General features: G+C 33.8%; 1 non-coding gene across 1 annotated transcript; it reads right to left on the bottom strand.

The window, feature by feature from the left end:
• Window positions 1-5,904: 5,904 nt before the first annotated feature.
• Window positions 5,905-5,976, bottom strand: TRNAH-GUG (transfer RNA histidin (anticodon GUG)). Its single transcript has one exon. It is a non-coding gene; the product is annotated as a tRNA-His (tRNA).
• Between the last annotated feature and the right edge of the window lie 7,803 nt (window positions 5,977-13,779).

The raw sequence follows: 13,779 nt of genomic DNA, 5'->3' as shown, positions 1-13,779 counted from the left end.
TTAATATAATTAAATTACTGGACTTAATTGTAGCGTCCTTTCAAAAAAATCATGATTAATGCAGTTTATAAGATATCAACATGAAGGACCAAACCAGGTTAGCCGGTTTTCGCTGGTTTTCACCAGTTCAGTGTCGGTCCAGTTCGGTTTTTAAAACACTAATCAAAACTATATTTTTTTTTAATCAAGTAGCTTAGTGACTATAATTCACTTTTTTAAGTGAATAGATAAGGCGTCCGGAGTTTGAATTTCGGCCCCTGCATATAATAATATTTGTCCCTATCACCGAACTATGCACACGGGGTCGCATCAAAACTATTAAATGGTCAATAATCATTTTTGGAAATAATGGTTAATGACCGTTAAATTAGAATGCAGTTAAGTGTGATGATGGTTAACAAATTTCAGCCTTCATCATTTTAATCCTTTTCCATTATTTTTATTTAATATGATTCTTTAATTATATCATTTAAATTAATTATTTTTTATTAAAATTTCATGAATCAAAGATTATGTTGCTGGCCTTGGAATGTGTCCACACAAGCCAATTCTTGTAAGATCAATGAGAGGACTTTGCTAAAGCTTCAATGTATTATTAATACATGGATATATAGATAGGCACTACAAAAAAAAAATACATGAATAGATAGTCCCCGAACTTACCTCAGTTGATAAGGACAATTAATAATATATGTATGATTTGGGGTTCGAACCCCGGACACCACAACAAAAAAACATGGATAGATAGATAGATAGATATAATATCTATAAGCATAAGCACTCGTTCACTTTTATCTAACAACTCTTAAAAAAAATACTACATAAATGGGCTTTACTACATGGATTTTTTTGGTGAAGGTCATAAAAAAACAAAAAACAAAAGCTAACTAGAAATCGAAAGCATCAAAGTTGAGCAACGAGATCAGCTCATCAGGAGGTGTCATCCAAGTTGTTATTCCAAGAGTAGAGTTCCTCCCCAACCTAGCCAAAAAGTCTGCACATACATTGCCTTCACGGAGCACATGTTTGAACACCAAACTTGGGAGATGATCCAACAAACTTGTTATTTTAGCTATTAAAGAAGCATAAGCATGGAATGAGTGAGATTGTCTGTCCATAAGTAGGTTTATGATCTCAGTGGAGTCTGTCTCACACTCAACATGCAACACCGAATTGTTTATCAACAAGACCAAACCGTTATAAATTCCAAACAACTCAGAAATAAGCGCATCACCGCAACCATCATTAGATGAGAATCCTGCCACCCAATTTCCTGTAGCGTCTCGAATCAATCCTCCCGAACCGATGACACCACTTTGGTCACAACTTCCGTCCACATTAAATTTAAATTTACCCGATGGGGGAGCTTTCCATTTGACCTTGCTTCTATTATTAGCTGCACATGAATCAGTTGTAGATAACAAAACCATATCCTTAACCATGAGGTTAATTTGTCAGATCACATCACTAGCTTTCCAAGTTTTATCACCCAAAACAATGTTGTTCCTCCAGCGCTATATCCACCATATAGTAGCAACAAACTTTAAACTTGTTGGTCCAGTAGCCATGTGTTTTAGCCAAGTATTAAGAGTTTGATAACTTAAGAACCCAGGAGATTCAAGTACTTGCAAGTTTGCCCAAACATAACGAGAGCCTCGACAATCCCTCAAACAATGCATAACATCCTCTTCTCTTTCTGAACATCGTTGACAAGTTGCTGCATTAGCCATGTTGCAATGGTGTCTAAGCCAATTGGTCGAGATGGATTTATGCATACAAGCCCAAATTACTACATGGATTGCACTAATATATTTATATCATTGCATTTTAAAAAAATAATTAAATTGTTTGCACTCATTTACAAAAAAAAAAAAAAAATTGGTAATTTTTATGAATTGCATTTTATGTAAAAAAATAAATAAATTGGTAATTAAATTGTTGGGAGATTGGGGAAAATTTGAGAGGAAGAAGAAACAAATAACAGTGAGAGGAAGAAGATGGAAAGTTTGGTTTTTAAAATTCAAAATTTGATGTTTACGTTTTTAAATTTCATCCCTATGTAAATTTGTGTTTTTGGTTTTAGTCCCTGTACTAACACTACTTATCATCTCTCATGCCATCTCATCAACTTTTGCCAACTCAGAACCTGCCACGAGTGCCTCCGTTACCCACCAAAGCGTTTTTGTTGACAAAACCTGACGGCAGGGACGATTTCCAAAAGGAATAAAAAATACAAGGGTTGATTTAGAACAAAAACACATTTACAGGGACAAAAACAAAAAATGCGCTAAATTATAGGGACCTTTTACATATTTAAGCCTATTATACATGTGTGCGTGCGTGCATCTCTGTGTGTGATATATATATATATCAACTTTTTAAAATGATTTTTAGAAAAAGGCAACACAATTCAACTCTAACTCTCTCTCTCTCTCTCTCTATATATATATATATATATATATATATATAGAGAGAGAGAGAGAGAGAGTTAGAGTTGAATTGTGTTGCCTTTTTCTAAAAATCATTTTATAGATTAAAAACTAGAGTCTGCTAAAGATAAAGAGAGAAATGGAGAGGAGAACGACGCATGTATTTATCCTGATTCAATCCAAAATCTTGGATTAAGTCCAGTCCCCTCACACTTGAGAGATTTTTCCACTATAATTGCACAAGGGCTCAAGGGGCAATCTTGAAGAATTTTTATTTTGCAACAACGGAATCTAAAATAAAAATTTACAGGGGGAAACCAAAAGTGCCCTATATTATACAGGGTAAAGTCCTATTAACCTTAATTAAAATGAAGAAATTGTGGCTAAGAATTAGACAATTTAAGACCAATTCCTACTAGTAACTAAGTTAATGATTGCAAAGTTGCAAAGATGTGTGAATACAAAGGTTCTAACTAGGTCATAGTTTTTCTTAAGGGTCTAAATGAACAATTTTCAGCTGTAAGGTCTCAAATCATGTTGATGGATCCTCTTTCCAGTATTGGTAGAGTTTACTCGTTACTTGTTCAGCTGTAAGGTATCAAAATGAAGAAGTACTAATTTATCATTAAATTAAAAGAAATATGCCCTAAAAAAATACATTATAACAAGTTTGGTCCGTAAGAAACATGTTATTAGGGAGAATATCAACAATCTCTCCCTAAGTGAAAAAAAAATGAAAATAACACGCTAATATACTTGATCTAAACACTATGATTATCTCACTCTTTAGAGAGTTCAACAAAGTGTTTGGGTAACAAACAATTCAATAATTAAAGAGCAATGCTATATACATCAAGAACAATTTTATCAAGAAAAATTTAAGAATGACATGACAGAATAATCACCCTTAAATTTTATCAAGAAATTGTCCCGAAATTAATGTTAGCCAATAAAATCTCATCCTGGCCGGAAATCATGGGGTGATGGGTGTTATGTATTTTTTTTTATGAAAAGTTAATAAATAAGACTAAAATCAAAGGGTGATTAATCTGCCATACGATTCTTGAATCTTTCTTGATAAAATCATTCTTGATATATAACATTTTCCTTATCTCTCTTACTTATTTAACATTAAAATGTAAATTATCATGGACCCTTGAATACCAACAAAAGACTCATTACTTAATGTCAATTCAATTGTTTTTAAAATTTTAAAAACCGGACCAAATTTGTTAGTTTGTCAATTTTGTTTGATCTCATTTTAAATCATGGTGGATTGAATCAATTGAACTAGTTTGGTTTAATTAGTTTATTTAATTAATATTTTTTTGTTAATTAATCTTTAGTTAGTTAAACCATTTCAACCATAATTTTGAAATCTCACCCTCTCAAAGTCCTATTTGATTTCTAAAACAAATTTTTTTTTATTTTTAAATCACAAATGTTGGTAATTAGTTGTTGAAAAAACAAACACTACTAACAGTCATAAACTGTCCACCGGTGACGACCATGAGGAGCGCGCAAGCACCAACGGAGGCAAGGAGCTGAGCAATCCAGTAACCAAGGCAACGAATGAAGTGAATATTTCCACCCATAAAAGCCCCAAAAGTGACAGCCGGGTTAGCATGGCCACATAACGTGTAAGGATTTACGGCGATGATCCTAGCTCCTATATACACGGCGGCAGAGAGGGCAAAAGCGTGAGCGATCGCGGTGGCGATGAGACTAAAGGCCGCGTCATCTCCGGTGAGATTTCTTACGATGATGCGAGAGTCGATATGCTGGCAAAAACAAAGATGAATGTGGAAATGAACTCGATGAGAGTGGCCGTGAGTGTGTCCATACTAAGAATTTTCGGTCGATGTTTTGGCCTTTGAGTTTGGGGGATGTTGTTGTTTCATCTTTTGGTCAAAGATCCAACAGTGGTTGTTGTTCATCTGCTAGCTCAGTTTGTATAAAAATTCATGAGATTCGGATGAAACTTCTGTGTGAGATGTGTTGACTTGATGCATGATAAGATTCATAAGATGAAAATTCATGAGATCAAAAAGAAGTGCAATGAGTGGAAAAAATATAAAATAGAATAGGATATACAATACAACAATGAGAGAAAATGTATTATATATGAAAATTAAAAAAATAGTAAATTACACTCCCCTCCACTTAAAGATGCTTGAATTACACTCTCCTCCCCTCTTATATTAAAATATACAATCCACTCCGATTTTTTCATTTTTTTCTGTTGTTGTTGCAAATATCTCATGTAAATTGTTCAAATGCCTTTCTCTAATCAACTCTAATTTCGTTTACATTTTGCAGTCAATACCTATTAGATTCATATGTATTTTAGGTGAGCGAAATTTCCTTTTTTGTTTTTAAAAAACAAAATATTTTGGGAGGGACCAAAAACTACAAAATGGGTTCACTGTCATCATGTGCCACGTATGCAAATCATCACAAAAATGAGATCAGGGACTATTTTAAAAACAAAAAATTTTGCAGGAACCAAAAACAATTTTTTTTTTACAGGGACTAAAATCAAAACGAGACATATTTGCAGGGACTAAAACCATATTTTAGCTTTTTTTTTTGTGTTGTTGCTAATATCTCATGAAAAAATTTCAAATGTCTTTCTCTAATTAACTGATTTCTTTTACATTTTTCATTCAATACCTATTAGAGTCATATGTATTTTAGGTGAGCAATATTTTCTCAGATATGAATCCGATTTTTTCATCTTTTCTGTTGTTGTTGCTAATATCTCGTGAAAAAGATTTCAAATGCCTTTCTCTAATTAATTCTAATTTCTTTTACATTTTCCATTCAATACCTATTAGAGTCATATGTATTTTAGGTGAGCAATTTTTCTAAGATATGAATCCAATTTTTTCATTTTTTTTTTCTGTTGTTGTTGCTAATATCTCATGTAAAATTTTCAAATGCCTTTCTCTAATTAACTGTGATCTCTTTTACATTTTTCATTTAGTACCAATTAGAGTCATATGTATGTTATGTGAGCAATATTTTCTTATAAATAAATTTAATTATGCTTTTTCTTGCTACGATATATTTCTCCAATTTCATATTGTCCATATTTTAGGTCCGCAATATTTCCCCATAAATAAATTTATTTTACTTTAATTCTTTTGAAGGGGCTCTACTTTAATTATCATACTTTTCGTCCAACGATATATTACTTCAATTTCATATTGTCCATGTTGTGTTTGCAAAGTATTTTTTGTTCATAAATAAATGTGTTGATTCCAATTTATTTTTAATTATAATATGAATTTGAAACTGATTTTGACATTTTGTCATTCAAAGATAAAGTTACTTGCAGCATCCAAAAGGTTTTGCTACATCCATGGTAGTTAATTAAGTCTGAAACAAAAAATGGCAACATTAAGAAGAAAATAATAAAAAATAAAAATATAGCTAACATGCTTTAGAGCAAAATAATAAAAAATTTAAGTACTGTGGCTGCTGGGATTCGAGCCCAGGTCTCCACGGCCACAACGTGGAATTCTTACCACTAAACTACAGCCACATTTTGTTACAATGCTTAATAAGTTATAAATCTTAATACATTTTTTCAAACAAACAGTTTCATATTTTTACGTAATAATAATAATTATAATAATAATACCAAAAAAATGTTTAAGTTAATTTTATAAAAATCGATTAAATAAAAGTATTATAAAACTCAAGAAATATATTCGCGCACACGACGTAGAGAGAAGACATGTAGATGTCGTTGTAAGAAGAGTAGATCAGAAAAATCAAGTCAAAAGAGGTAAAGGAAGACATATAAAAAAACTATAAGAGAAACTATTAGAAAAAATTTAGAGATTAATGAGCTGGATCCAAATATGATTTATGATAGAACATTATGATGTAATTTGATTCATGTAGTCGACCTCACTTAATGGATTAAGGTTGCTTGCAATATATTCATGCACTAAATTTATCCGTGTATTTTTAAAATATCTAATTGTATTAATCAAAATATGGAAGCAAATTAAGTGCTACTAAAATACAACGAGGGGTCTTTTCAATCCATACTAATTCATATAGAGAAGAAATAACAAACTTTACTAAATAATGAGCCTCTCTCGTTTCTCACTTTCCACACTTCATAGCAAATATAACAAGAATGGGTTGGGGCACTTCTGTTCTATCCCCTCATGCATAATCATTTGTTCCTACCAGTCCCTTTTTTTTTTAATAATTCATTTCGAACCGGAAGACGACTATGGGGTTTACACCACAACAGATGCACATGTTTTAGAATAGTTTTTATCTTTCAAAGTTTTAACCAGACATTACTCGCTTGCAGGATGACAAATTGGTTGGAGTTTAAATATGCATTTCTTCAGTTACCCATATCTTGTGACTTTATTGAAGGCAACCAATTATCCTCCTATATTCAGATATTCCTCCCATCACCCATTTTCCAGTAACCTGCATGATCAACAATCTTCATTCTCGCCTAAAAGATGTTGCGCCAGGTATAGCTCGGATTATATCCTAGAGTTGCCTGAAGAAAGTTTCTCTTAGGAAAGTATTATCCTTTCAGACAAAGAGAAAGGAGGCTCTCTTCTTGATGCAGAATACACCATCCAAACTGGTCAAAGTAAGCAATGATTGGTCTTCTTCCTTTATATAGTTCATATGATATTTTGTTCAAAATAGGTCTGATGTAGATTATGTTTTGAACATAACATGTTGTGTTTACAGCTTCTGCCCAAAATTACTTAGCAATTTCGTTGTGGAGTTCTAGGATAAGAGAATTCATGGATAATTCCAAGTTTTTCACAAAAGTTTTCAAATGGCTCATTTTCAAATTCTCGTCCATGATCACTTATAACTTTCAGAATTTTCAATTCCTTTTCATTTTGTACTTGAGTATAGAAGATGCTAAACACATCAAATAATCCATCCTTTGTTCTAAGAAATTTAACCTAAGTCCATCTACTATAATCATCAATTATGACTAATTCATATTTATGTTCACTGATTCATGTGTGCAACATTTCTAAGGGTCTAAAGGTAGAGACGATGTTCTTTGTCTAGAAATAGGTTGTAAAATTTTTCCCTTTCTAACATGCTCCACAGAGAGCATCTGAGTGGATAATTCAACTCTGATAGTCCCTTGGCAAGTCAGACATTATTGATTGAAATTGAAGAATTACCAATAGCTCCTATACCAATAATCTTACCTTTATGGCTTCCTCAAAATCCCATAGTTCTCCCCTCTTTCAATGTTAGGGTTTGGAACATATGCTTTTCTATTGTCATGTATCGGGAGCAACTACTGTTCAGGTACCATGACTGGAACTTTGATTCTCCCATATATAGCATATCTGAACCATAAAGAATTTCACACTTAGGTAACCTTTGGTCTGAACCTGGTAGGAAGACTTCTAGTATTCTTCTTGACATGGTCAGGAACAATATATCTTTTATTCATAACCTGAAGGCCAGATACAAGAGTTTGAAACCTTGAATACATGATTTCAATATCTTCATCCTCCTTCATTTTAAAAAGCTCATAATGATGCATCAGTTGGTTAGCTTTAGCTTCCTTTACCTGCTGGTTTCCTTCATAGGTAGAACACAATGATTTAAATATGGTGTTAAGATAAGTCAAATATTCTGTTAGCTAAATTAGGCAGTAAGATATTATGATAGCAGTAAGTGTAAATTAGTCAATTGTACAGTGTGTAGTTAATTGGAAGTTGTCATTCCCTTAATAGAGGAGGAATTATAGGGAGTCTTGTGTATATATGTAACGTTGCATTACTCTATGAATATATATATGAAATTATTCTCTGAAACTTTTCTAGATGGTATCCAGAGCCAACGCTGACTTCCTCTCTACAATATAGGAATCAGTGCTTGTTGGTTTCTTTGAATAATTTCTTATGGCTTCTTCCGAGAATGATAAATCGGAGAAACTGTAACCTAATTCTTCCGCTGCGATCCACTATCATGATGCACTAACCCCAGAATGACTTGACGGCAGCAACTATGTCGAGTGGTCGTTGAATGCACAAAACAAGATCAGAGGCAGAAAACATTGGGGTTACGTCACCAGAACAAAGGCTACACCAAAAGACTAAAAATCTGAGGAGTATGAAACATGGGAAGATGAAAACTGCTTGGTCAAGTCTTGGCTTCTGGATTCTATGACCAAAGAAACTAGATCCCTCTTCATTCGCTTGGCTACGACAAAGGAAATTTGGGAAACCGTGAAGGAGACGTATTCAGTAAACCAAGATGCATCAAGAGCATATCAATTGTATCGTGAGGTAATCTCTACTCAACAAAATGGTGGATCTGTTACTACATACTTTAATAAATTGCAGAGGTTATGGCAAGAGTATGATGCTATTAATGATTGTACCATGGAATGCCCTAAAGATGTTGAGAAGTATAACAAGATGGCTAATTCACAACGAGTTTATGTTTTTTTGGCCGGGCTGGATTCACATTTGGATGGAGTTCGTGGTCGTATCCTTGCTACCACTCCGCTCCCAAATGTTCAATCAGTGTATGCAACTGTTTGTGCTGAAGCAAATCGCCAAGAAGCTATGCTTGGTAGTGAGCCTACTCAGGGGTCTGTTTTCTCTGTGAAGAAGTATCCCAAGAAAGGAGTTCGTAAGTGTACCCACTGTAATGGTGATAATCATGTAGTGGAAGCATGTTTTAAACTCCATGGATATCCAGATTGGCATCCAAAAGGAAAAAATAATTCCAGCAATAAGGCAGAAAATAATTCTACGGCTGCAGGATTCGTAACCAAGTCAGGTATATCTAACTCTGCTCTTAATCTTTCTGTTGTTACTAGGGGTAGAGATTGGATAATCGATACAGGGGCTACTGACCATATGACTTGTGAACGTCATGTATTTACTAATTTTTTCTCTGGTGGTTCTAATTCTAAAACTATCATTATTAATGCCAATGGAGTCCCATCTCCTATTGAAGGTGTTGGTACTGTATCCCTTTCACCCTCCTTATCAATATCTGATGTCTTATTTGTTCCTACTTTGAATTGTAACCTTCTCTCTGTCAGCAAATTAATTAAATCACATTCTTGTGTTGCTATGTTTTATCCAACTCATTGTCTTTTACAGAATATACATACCAAGGAGAAGATTGGCAGTGGTAGAGAAAGTGAAGGACTGTATTATCTTGAAAATGTTTCACAACAAACCCATAATGGAGCATTGGCTCATCTTGCAAGTGATCACATACAAGATAAAAATAAAAAGGAAATTTGGCTATGGCATAGACGATTAGGGCATCCTTCTTTTAGTTATCTAAATAAATTATTTCCATCGTTATTTCATAAATGCAATATTTCAGATTTTCTTTGTGAAACTTGTGTAATGGCAAAAAGCCATCGTCTTGTTTATCCTTTAAGCAATAAAAAAACCGATTATCCTTTTTCGTTAGTACATACTGATGTTTGGGGCCCTGCCCCACAATCTACGCATAATGGGAAAAAATGGTTTATCAGTTTTGTTGATGATTGTACTCGGGTAACTTGGGTATATTTGTTAAAACATAAAAGTGATGTGTATGATGTGTTTCGCTCCTTTCATCAAATGATAGTTACACAATTTAACACATGTATAAAAGTGATTAGATCTGATAATGGAGGGGAATATTTTAAAAAGGAATTAATGGAGTTCATGAACTCTAAAGGCATTTTGCATCAAACTACATGTCCTTACTCACCCCAACAAAATGGAGTGGCTGAGAGGAAAAATAGACACATATTAGAAGTGACACGATCACTCTTAATAGATGGTAATGTTCCATCTCATTTGTGGGGTGAGGCTGTGAACTCTGCCGTTTACTTGATTAATCGAACCCCTTCTAGTGTGCTTAACTTTAGAAGACCTCTAGATGTGTTATCTGATCATTGTGTTCTTCCTTCCATTGTTCATTTACTTCCTCATGTTTTTTGATGTGTTATATATGTGCACTTACACCCACATCAACGTACAAAGTTTGAAGAGCGAACTGTTAAATGTGTCTTTGTTGGATATGGATCAACTCAAAAAGGTTATCTTGCTTACCATCCCACATCAAAGAAATTTTATATTTCTATGGATGTGACATTTCATGAAGATAATTTTTTTATGTCGATTCTACACTTCAGGGGGGAATGAAAATGAAGTGCAATATCATGATATTAGTTTATTTGACATTTCAAATGTAAAATTATCTTGTGAGGATCACTCTGCAGGAAGTGAGCCAATCTTAAATATGGACATTCCACTTTTAGATAATACAATGTCTTCTGATCATATCCAACTAGCTCAATCTTCTCCACAGGTTCAACATGATTCTTCAGAGGTATCTCTTTATCCTATCCTTGATAATACACATTCATATGAAATTGATCCTGTTTTTAATTCTAAAATAGATCATGAAATTGATCCTGGTTTACATGAGACCACCATCACACCTAACACTGAGTCGACTATCGTCCAATATATTCTTCCACCCCGTTCTAATCGTGGTAAACCTCCTGTCAGATATGAACCAGACCCTCAATCAAAAGCTAAATATCCCATTAGTAATTATGTGTCAACTCACAAGTTATCTCGATCATATGCATCATTTGTATCTCAATTATCCTCAATTTCTATTCCTAGTAATGTACAGGAAGCTTTGGCAGATCCTAGATGGATCGAAGCAATGGCTGAGGAGATCAACTTTAGAAAAGAACAACACTTGGGATATTGTGACTTTACCAAGTGGGAAGAAACCAGTGCGGTGCAAATGGATTTTTACAATAAAACACAAGGCTGATGGAAGTATTGAGAGGTATAAAGCTCGCCTAGTTGCTAAAGGTTACACTCAGTCTTATGGTGTAGATTATCAAGAGACGTTTGCGCCGGTAGCCAAGCTCAACACTGTGAGAATACTTTTGTCACTAGCAGCAAACCAAGATTGGCCTCTTCTACAATTTGATGTGAAAAACGCTTTCTTACATGGAGAAATTTTACAAGAAATTTATATGGATTTTCAACCAGGTTTGGCAGATTCCATGATAAATTCAAATGGAATGAAGGTTTGTAAATTAAAGAAGGCTTTGTATGGATTAAAACAATCCCCAAGAGCATGGTTTGGAAGATTCACCAAGTCTATGAAGGCTTTTGGCTATAGAGCAAGTAACTATGATCATACCTTATTTTTGAAGAAAGGAGAAGGTAAAATTACAGCCTTAATTATCTATGTAGATGATATGATAGTTACAGGAAATGATCAAGATGAGATTTCTAGTTTGCAAAAATATCTTGCATCTGAATTTGAGATGAAACAACTTGGAAACCTCAAATATTTTTTGGGTATTGAAGTAGCTAGATCAAACCATGGTATTTTTCTATGTCAAAGAAAGTATACTATTGATTTATTATCTGAAACTGGGTTGCTTGGGTGTAAACCAGTTGATACCCCAATTGAACAAAATCATATGCTTTTTCAATGTTCAAATTCAGCTGGCATAGATAGAGGGAGGTACCAAAAGCTAGTGGGAAAATTAATTTATTTGTCTCATACACGTCCTGATATTACCTATGCAGTAAATGTTGTTAGTCAATTTATGCATGATCCACGCAAGCCTCATATGAATGTTGTTGAGAGGATTTTGAGATATTTGAAGTCTACTCCTGGAAAAGGAATTTTATTCTCAAATCTTGGAAACTTATAGGTTGAAGGGTACACCGATGCTGATTGGGCAGGGTCAAAAAATGATAGAAGGTCTACCTCTGGTTACTTTACGTTTGTAGGAGGAAATCTTGTAACCTGGAGGAGTAAAAAACAACCGGTAGTAGCAATATCTAGTGCTGAAGCAGAGTTTAGAGGCATGGCACTTGAGGTATGTGAACTTTTGTGGGTACGAAATGTTTTGTCAGATATGGGTTTTAAACCAAAGGAAGCTATGAGGTTGTATTGTGATAATACATCAGCAATAGCAATTGCTCATAATCTTGTCCAACATGATAGAACAAAACATGTAGAGATTGATAGACATTTCATCAAAGAAAAGCTTGAAGCTGGAGTAATTTCCTTTCCCTTTGTAAGATCGGAACTGCAGTTAGCCGATGTTCTCACCAAAGGAGTGACAAGAAGAGTGTTTAATGAGTCATTATTCAAGTTGGGAATGTGTGATATCCATGCACCAACTTGAGTGGGGGTGTTAAGATAAGTCAAATATTCTGTTAGCTAAATTAGGCAGTAAGATATTATGATAGCAGTAAGTGTAAATTAGTCAATTGTACAGTGTGTAGTTAATTGGCAGCTGTCATTCCCTTAATAGAGGAGGAATTATAAGGAGTCTTGTGTATATATGTAACGTTATATTACTCTATAAATATATATGAAATTATTCCCTGAAACTTTTCTAGAGTTTTGGCAGTGGATTTATCAACAATCTTAGTGTATTCTAAATGAGACGAAGCTTCCTCATGAATACCTTGTACTTTGTGTTGCTTCCTGTATATTTTTTTTAGCTTCAGTTAGACTCTTTCTATCCACCACCATTCCTTCTGAATCAACAGGACAATTAAATAGTATCTCCATTAAAGGATGAAGGTCTTACAGAACAATTGTTCTTCCTAATGGTATAAATATTGTTGTTGTAATCATATTGTACATCAGTACCACTAGGACCATCACAACCATTTCTGACATTAGGCTCTTGTTCATAAGCCAACATGGTTTTTCTCTTAGGATCTTTTCTGTGACACGATTAAATGAATGGTTGACCACATATTATGCTTTCATACCAACTGAATGTGAGAAAAACGCAAAAATGGAGGTTGAATTGTGTTGGTTTTTAGAAAAATTCTAAGTGTTAATTGGTCAGAGTCTGAATGGCTCCTTCAAGTTCTCGTGGTTGATATTTGTTTACCATGCCTTCTATTGCTAGTTTTCATTCTAGTTCTTATTCTTAGAATTTTTCCTGCTCCGATTGAATAATCATTGTACTATTTGTACTTTTATGGTTTTAGGATCTAATATTTTTTTTCTATCAAAAAAAAAAATGCACAAGGGGTGTAAATTGGTGGATGCAATGGATAAGTTAAAAAATAGAGCGATAAGATTAAAAGTTCTATCCCTGCCCTCAATAAGAAAACTAGGTGTATTACTAACATTCTTTTGTTAAAAAACAATGAAAATATCTTAAAATGTACCCTTTTTTTAATCTTATAAAAAAAGATCACCCTATATAACTAGATCTTTTTCTTAATCCTTTTTTTTGGACAGACCTCAAATGACCTTCCAACATCTTAATACCCCTACTTAAATCACAAGTTTGCGTTACCAA

Source organism: Medicago truncatula, chromosome 1 (genome assembly GCF_003473485.1).
Source record: "Medicago truncatula cultivar Jemalong A17 chromosome 1, MtrunA17r5.0-ANR, whole genome shotgun sequence".
In the NCBI taxonomy this organism is placed as follows: domain Eukaryota; kingdom Viridiplantae; phylum Streptophyta; class Magnoliopsida; order Fabales; family Fabaceae; genus Medicago; species Medicago truncatula.
Note: the sequence above shows the minus strand (reverse complement) of the source record. Positions and strands in the feature narration are given on the sequence as shown.